This window comes from Panthera leo, chromosome A2 (assembly GCF_018350215.1).
Source record: "Panthera leo isolate Ple1 chromosome A2, P.leo_Ple1_pat1.1, whole genome shotgun sequence".
NCBI classification, from domain to species: domain Eukaryota; kingdom Metazoa; phylum Chordata; class Mammalia; order Carnivora; family Felidae; genus Panthera; species Panthera leo.
Window position 1 is genome coordinate 158,268,037 of NC_056680.1, and position 8,377 is coordinate 158,276,413.

Below are 8,377 nucleotides of genomic sequence, written 5' to 3' on the forward strand. Positions count from 1 at the left end.
CCAGTCATTTCCCGCCACTCTCCACAGCACCCCTGTCATCCTCTCTCTCCATTTCCTAAGCCTGGTGAATATTATCTTCATCTACTTGGTTGTTCAAATTAAAAGCCTAGGAGAAGAGTCTTTATATTTAATGATATCTGCTAAAATATTTATAGATATATTTATATAACGTCTAAGATTTGCTTCAAAATAATGAGAGCAAGGGCTATAAAAGAAACATTTGCTGTGAGTTGGTAATTGTTCAAGTTGGACTATGGGTAGCATAAAATGCAGATTCTGATTGGGCCTGGGATGAGGTCCAGGAGTCTGCAGTTCTAACAAGCTACCAAGTGATGAGAAGCAAAGATATGGAGGCCCTCGTTGACCACTGTGTCTTAAAGAACGCCTTGCCTTATTTTCAGTTATCATTTATGTCATCATGCTATTGGTTTTCTTAATGGGAGTTTCATGATACCTGCATTTGCTTATCCTTTATCTTTGTGAATTGTTCACTTTTCCCACCGTAAGGGCATGTATCTTACTTCTGCTGCCTATTCCTACATCCCAGACCTAGCTCAGTGCATAGAGAGTAAGTGCTTAGTAAATATGTATGACGGAATAGTTCAGAAGGTAATGTGGACAATAACAGATGCATAATAGATATGGGGCTGATTCACAGGGCAGTGTCACAAAGCTATCACCAACCCCCCCCCCCAAAAAAAAAAACCACAAAAGAAGTACTCTTCCTTGTGAGACTACAAATTATTGATGTTTGGTTCTTACTTCCAAACTTTCGTTTGAGATGCTGCCTTTCTAAAAGCACCTGAAACGAATTCTAATTTGCAAAAGCAGTGTTAGTGACCACTGCCTTATGGTGATGATGGTGATATTCCAAGTGTTTTTACATTTTTAACTTATTTCATCTTTAAAAGAATCCTTTGAAATAGATAATGCTGTCTGTATTGTACAGGGGAGGAAATTGAGACACAGGAATGGTATATAACTTTCAACCAACTGTATATCATGAAGCCAGTATTTTCAACCCAGGTAATGTGATTCTGGACTCTTAACAACCAACGGACTTATGATGACAGACATAGCACAGACAATTGTATAAGGGTATGGTTTTGTTTAATGTTACTCAAATATGGCAGATGAAGGGATAAACTTTTTCAGAGGAAACACATACCATGTAAATGTTCCAAAAGTAATGCTTTTATGGAAATCAAGAAAGCGGACAGAAGTGGAGATGAAGTTTAAGGAGAATGAGTTTGCGACAGATCAAGCTTCATCGTGTTTAGCTCCAACAACCAGAGACACTAACGTGAGTCCCGTTCTTCATAGGGTCTATCTTGACTTTGGCTGTCCTCTGCCTGCATCGTGCGTGGCACAAAGCACTGAGGTTGTGCCTCCGTACCCATCTTTTAAACTATGCTCTGAGCACCCAGAACCTTGGAAGTTCCTGCCTAACGAGCTCCATCCAGCCTCCAGAGCTTGCGTGGCTCTTCCCTGAGGACGTTCTTCCAGTGATGACTAGGAAACGGTTGTTTGGGAGGAGGGCTTAATCATAACTTGGGCCAATCAACCGGGTGTTTGATGTGGGTGCTTGCGAAGCCAATTTGGTGCAGGTATGGGAGGGAGGTTCTCAGTGAGGGAAGCGGGGAACAAACCTTGAGCATCCAATTTTTATTCTTGCCTTACTGGTGCCCTCCGGATGTCCTTGAGGTCACATTCTAATTCCAGAGATAAGGTTGAGAGGTTAATCTTGAGAAAGTAGGGAGTTCACCTTGACTTGGAGATGAGACCCCAAAAAATGCTTTACTTTGTGATCTTAAGGTGTCTGGCTAATGGCGACTTCTCTTTCGCATCCTCAGTCCCTCCGGTGCTCATCAAAATCAAAGCAGATCGTTTTGATTTGCTGTAAGCAGATGAGAAAAGGCTTCCATTTTCACTCCTGCATTTGAAAAAGAAGCAATAGTGATGTTGGTCTCTTTGTGGATATTATATCCTCACCAAAGAAGCCTCCTCTGCCCCCTTCAACTCAGCTTGACATGTAGATTAACGATAAAAATCTTCTGAGGACCATTTGAGGTCCTTTTGTAGATGCTCGGGCCAATAATTTGGGTCACATCTTGAGATTTTTGCATACATTTCAAAATACAAAGCAGAGTCAGCCTTGTAACGGGGAAACACTTTCATAATAGGCTTCTTCTTCTTTTTCCTTTCTTCTCTCTCTTTTTTTTTTTTTTTTGTAGCTTTCAAATTTAGCTAAGCATTTGTTTCCTACTGAATAATCAACACTTAGAGAGCCTGAAGTTATAAATGTAAGCTGTTTTAAATTATGTACAGGCTTTCTGCAATTCTTTGTTCTAGAACAAGAAAGTGCATTATTTTCTCTTTTCAGGTAACTTAAAAACAGCTGAATTTGTTGCACTTAATGTGTTTTCCGAGAATGCTGACTTCTTGAATGAGAATAAAAAATAGTAAATTTCTGCTTAGAAAATGTTGGGACCAATCAGTCTTATAATGATTTTGCTTTTTAACTGTGCATATCCCTGTATACTGCAAAAAAATGCACTCAAATTGCCTATAGCGACCATAAAAGGTAATGATACGGTACATTTAATTACTGTTTAGGAGTGCTTTTTATTTGAGCATTTCAAAGTATTAGGAAAAGTGTTATATATCTCATATTTCTGTGAAGGACTTAAATAAAAGTGAAGTAAATGCAGATTTGTTAAACAAGAATGTCGGGACGAAGGGAAGTGGTTTTTCACTCAAAGTAATTTTTGTCATCTTCTCTAGAAGAGGGAAGTGCATCTCCAGTATTGTCTCTTTGCGTTCTCAGCCCAGTTACCAAACATTTTTTAAAATCTTGACCATCCTGGGGTGCCTGGGTGGCTCAGTCGGTTGAGCGTCCGACTTCGGCTCAGGTCATGATCTCACAGTTCGTGGGTTCGAGCCCCGCATCGGGCTCTGTGCTGACCGCTTGCTCAGAGCCTGGAGCCTGCTTTGGATTCTGTGTCTCCTTCTCTCTCTGCCCCTCCCCCATTCACGCTTTGTCTTACTCTGTTTCTCAAAAATAAATAAATGTCAAAAAAAAATTAAAATCTTGACCCTCCTGGCAACTGTTCTTATAGCCAACCGCTACAAAAATAAAAATGGCTGGTGTATTAAACATATCAAAGTATTTCCTAAAGGATGTTTCAGGTAGTTGTTTTGCATTTTCCGTTATTCTGCCTATGTCTATCATGGTGGCAAACAGAACCCACATTCTTCTTTATTTGCATTATTTCTTAATGTATTTATGCACGAGAAATTATGATTTTCAAAGAAAAAGACTTAAATGCATTCTATTTCCCGCTTCCCATCCCCTTATACGTATGTTCCTTTCCACAGTGGCGCTGCACTTGGCCATGTGATATGCCTTGGCCAATGGAACATCTGCAGCCATGTTACAAGCAGAGACTTGATGAGCATTTGTGTATTGGGATGCGCTCTTACATCATTGCCCTAAGATTGCCATGCAAAGAATATCAAATCTTATCAGATTTTGTTCACAAGTTTGAGGACAAACGCACTTGCGATAAAGAAGGCCCTCAGTGATGTATCCCTGTGGCAGTTACAATAATAGTCAAAAAGGCGTTAGCTTCTTTGTTGAATAGGATAAAACTGCCTGATTTAGAACTCTGACTGCCCTCCCCTTCTGGATATATGATCTTGGGAAAGTCATTTCAACTTTCTGTGTCTAAATCTTCATTTGTAATACAATGGTGACAGTAGTACCCATTATTGAGGAAAGGAATGAGTTAATATTTTATAATCTTTAGAATACCACCTGACGCTTGTAAGTGTTGCGTATATATTTGTCAAATAAATAAACAAGGATTAGACATGAGGGATTTGTGAGGTCAAACTCCTTGCAAAAGTTCGAGGGCCTAGCTTAGTTAAGGAGTCAGGACCCAGAAAACAAAGCTAAAGATAAAGGCTTGCAGAACTTTTTTTTTTTTTCTGCCGCACAGAAAATGGCAGAGGAGCATTTATCCACTGGCTGTCATTCCTCACTGATCAGAGTTTGACCCCAGGGTGATAACCTCCTTGCGACTCGCATGTGTTCATAAAGGAGTGTGGCTGGGTTCCTGTAGGTGGCCTTTGCCAGGGAAGGCTCATCACAAATCAAGAGATTCTCTGGAGACTAAAGGAAAGTGTGGTCAGGGTCCGCTTGTTGGAAGCTGATTGACAAATCAGGGCGTGGGATAAAAGATAGACTGAGGAAATTGCAAGCAGAGGCCAAGAGGAGGCAGGTGGGGACAGGTGGGTGCCACAGACTTCCAGCGGTCTGTGGCCCAGAGTGAGGTTCAATCAGTGAGAAAAATAAGGAAGAGTGGTGCCTGGAAAGAGGAGGTGCTGACCTCCCTTGGAGAGATGAAAGGTATGAAATAATTTACAGAGATACGGCAGAAGGAACAAGGTAAGGGAATAGTTTGTGGGGACATCTCCCACCTTCTGAGTGCTTTCTCGTGCCATTTCCTTTATACCTATTTTTTGTTTGACTGGGAAGTTTGCTTGAAGACAAGTTAGAAATTTCTGATTTTTTTTTTTTGAAAATTACATTAGTGTTCATTAGGGTACACGGATCCTATTATCAATAAAATTGCCTAATCACTCTCCAGAGTACATATAATTACTTTCCAGGTAGCTCCATCTAGCAATTGAACAAATATAATAGATAAATAACATTTAAAGATTTTGAAACCAACTTGCCTGTGGAATTGCATAGTGCTCTGTAAACAGAATAATTCATCTAATAAACCTGGGGTGGCAATCCCAATTTTCGTATCAAGTTCTGCTTAAATACGTAAAGCTAGCGGTTCTCATTAGCACAGCAAACTATAGTTAGATGCTTTCAGAATTATCCTGCTGTGAGTTATGATGAACCTAGAAATAAGTATTCTATAGACACAGAGAAAACATTTAAAAGTATTTGTGCCAAGGCATAGATGAAGATTTTGAAACAACTATATAAAATCTCTGGAATTTATCTCTCAGAGTAAAATAGGATTTTCTTTTTGGTTCACAAATATCGTTTGCCCCTTCACTGTTAATTTTCCCCCCCAAATCTTTTTGATTCTCTTAAAATCCCACTACAGCTCAAATGGCATCTGGTTTAGCTAGCGTTTCCCATGAGCTCATCAATTATTTTTTATCATGGAAACAATGAGATTGGTGTGAAATAGTTCAAGTTGTAGGAGAAGTTGATGCACTGTATTCTGGAATTTAAAAATCATACCACACGAGCCTGTCCGTTTTGAGGATGGCACCAGTAGCTGACATAGGTTGATTAATTTGGGGTAGCTTTGAGTTGCTAAAATGTGTTCATTTAATAAATTTTAGTTCCATTAATCAAAAACTATAGGGGCGCCTGGGTGGCTCAGTCGGTTGAGCGCCGACTTCGGCTCGGGTCACGATCTCGCGGTCCGTGAGTTCGAGCCCCGCATCGGGCCCCTGTGCTGACAGCTCAGAGCCTGCAGCCTGTTTCGGATTCTGTGTCTCCCTCTCTCTCTGACCCTCCCCCGTTCATGCTCTGTCTCTCTCTGTCTCAAAAATGAATAAACGTTAAAAAAAAAATTAAAAAACAAAAAAACCCAAAAAACACCTATAAACTAGATTTGTGTAGCTCTCGATCGCCAGTTTTTCACTGAAGGTTCCCATATTCCACAAGAAGAGGATGGCACATTGAAAAGATCATTAAAGTAGGAATCAGGTGGCTGGCTTTTTTAAGACGGTAGATTGATGTTAAGCATTCTCAACACACACACACACGCACACACGCACACACACACACAAACTTTTGGGGCTGATGGATATGTTTATTATCTTGATTGTGGCAATGGTAGCATGGGAGCATGTATATGACACCCATCAAATTGTATATATTAAAAATATGACCAGTTTTGTGTATCCATTGTACTGCAATAAAGTTGTTAAAAATTTGGGATTCCATGCTCTCTCTCTACGTACCCATACTTTCTGAAGTGTAGGATATTTTTTGATGGATATTCATTTTTGAATATGACATAAACTGGTCATAAATGACCAGTTGGACCTGATCCATCAAATTCTTAGTTTTAAACTCCACGTTATTATAAATTTCCCATTGTTTAGTGGTAAGAAATTAAATTGGCATGCTATTTATTGCTTCTCTCTCTCTCTTTTTTTTTTTTTTTTTTTTTTTTTTTTTTTACGAATCCCATTGCCTTTGATAAATTCTGACCTTAGACATTCTGGATTAAATCTCATAGAGCGTTTGGAAAATAGCTTCGTTTTCTTTATGTTAAATTTCATGTTTTGTGAAGCTTCTGGAAAGAGCTGTATCTAGAGTCATTATCCATGGCTTCTGTTATCTGTTAGCCTCAGCAAGATTTTTGTTGCATCGAAGGTATCAATGGATTCGGTGTTTTTCTTTCTTAAAGAATGGACAGACCCACCTCCAGCCCGTTTGTAGGTTGTAATGGAAAGGAGCATCATTGATTTCATAGAAAGCTCTGGCTCGCTCTCAAATAGCTTGCACAGATGGGCCAAAGCAGACTCTGAGCATTCAAAGTCTCCTGCTGAAAAAGGAACAAGCAGGAATCTCTGAAATTCATTGAACTTCTCTAACAAAAATATCCAAGGAAATACATCGGGGCAGGGGAGAAATAAAGAAACAATGCAGTATGCTGTCTGAAGTTAATTGCGTGCTCTTTTTCTCAGAATAATTAGCAAAGTTAAGGCCGTTCTACAGCCACTCTTACTGTTAGAACTATCACTGTACAAAAATTATTTCTGCTTATTGAAATATAAAGCTCAATGGAGCATAAGACTCCCAGCTTGAAACATTTAATCAAGCAGTGAAGATATCCAGCATGTCATGAAACCAGAAGCATAAAGCAAGCTGAAGGGATGTGGTGCCTTTCCCCTTTTCTAGACATCACAGACAATAAATACTTAGAAATGGAGTTGGAAGTTGTGGTGTATTAAATAATTTTGTCACATTTCAGTTTGAGCTACTTTTCCCCCGTAGGTGTTAAATGCACTCAGTCATTGAAACTTTTTGCATGAAACTAGAGGTCTCATTCCCTGTGTTCTTTGGAATCAGCTGTCCTTGGACAGTCCTATGTACCTAAATTTGTTTCCTTTCAGTTTCTTTACTATTAAACAAACTGCTGCTGGAGACAGCCAACTGGAAGGGTAAAAAAATGACACATGCGTTCATTCATTCCTCAGGCAAACAGCATAGTTGGGCTGGGTGATTAGATTAACCCAGGAATTGCTCGAAAGCAAGGTCAGTGCCTTCCAACCTTTAGGTAAAGTGCTTCCTCTGAAAGTTTCCAGAGGCCTCCATCGCGACAGGCTCTTTTCAGTGTACTCGCAGAGAAAATTTCCCTTCCCCTACTGTAATCACATCATACTTTCATAGTTTGTTTACCTGCCTGATTGGCCATAATAATAATCACTGGAGGCAGGAAATGTGTTTATTTGGTTCCCTGCTTCATCTCTACAGTTTGGAGCAAGCCGGGAACATAGCTGGCCTTCAGTACACCTGGTGAGTAAGGTTCGTTTCTGTAGTCTCTAGAACAAAGCCTGAAAGTGGAAGTTGTTCAGTATACGCTTGTTAAACTGAACTCTACTCCAGTTTCCTTGAGACCATCAGTATGATACCCTTACGTTCCCTCAACTCCCTCTTTCCATTTCCATGCCATTCTCCCATCTCTCAGCTTCCTCCCAGCTCTGAAAATCCTTAATTCTGTCAATTTCAATTATTCGTAATTTCTGTTGCTTCGAATCTTGATGTTCTTCCAGAGCCAGCGAAAGTCCTGAGGGCCTTGCCTCGGGATCAGACTTCTTTCCCTACGTTATTTCTGCCTGTAGAGAGTTGGGTACGTAGATAGTGCTGCCCCAGGAAATGATGTTACTCTTAACTTGGTTTGAAGACTAGTAACTAAGAAAACAACAAACACTGAAACAAATAGGCCACCAAAGTTACAGATACGAACAGAGAATTCATTCATAGCATGTCTCATGAGTAAGTACAACCATTTCAAAGTATGAAATAAAATTAAAAGACAGTTTAAGGGTAAGCCTAGTATTCTGTTTTCTAGCTATAAATGGGTGAGATTTGGGGCGCCTGGGTGGCTCGGTCGGTTAAGCGTCCGACTTCGGCTCAGGTCATGATCTCACGGTCCGTGGGTTCAAGCCCCGCGTCGGGCTCTGTGCCGACAGCTCAGAGCCTGGAGCCTGTTTCGGATTCTGTGTCTCCCTCTCTCTGTGACCCTCCCCTGCTCATGCTCTGTCTCTCTCTGTCTCAAAAATAAATAAACGTTAAAAAATTTTTTTTTAAAATAAATGGGTGATATTT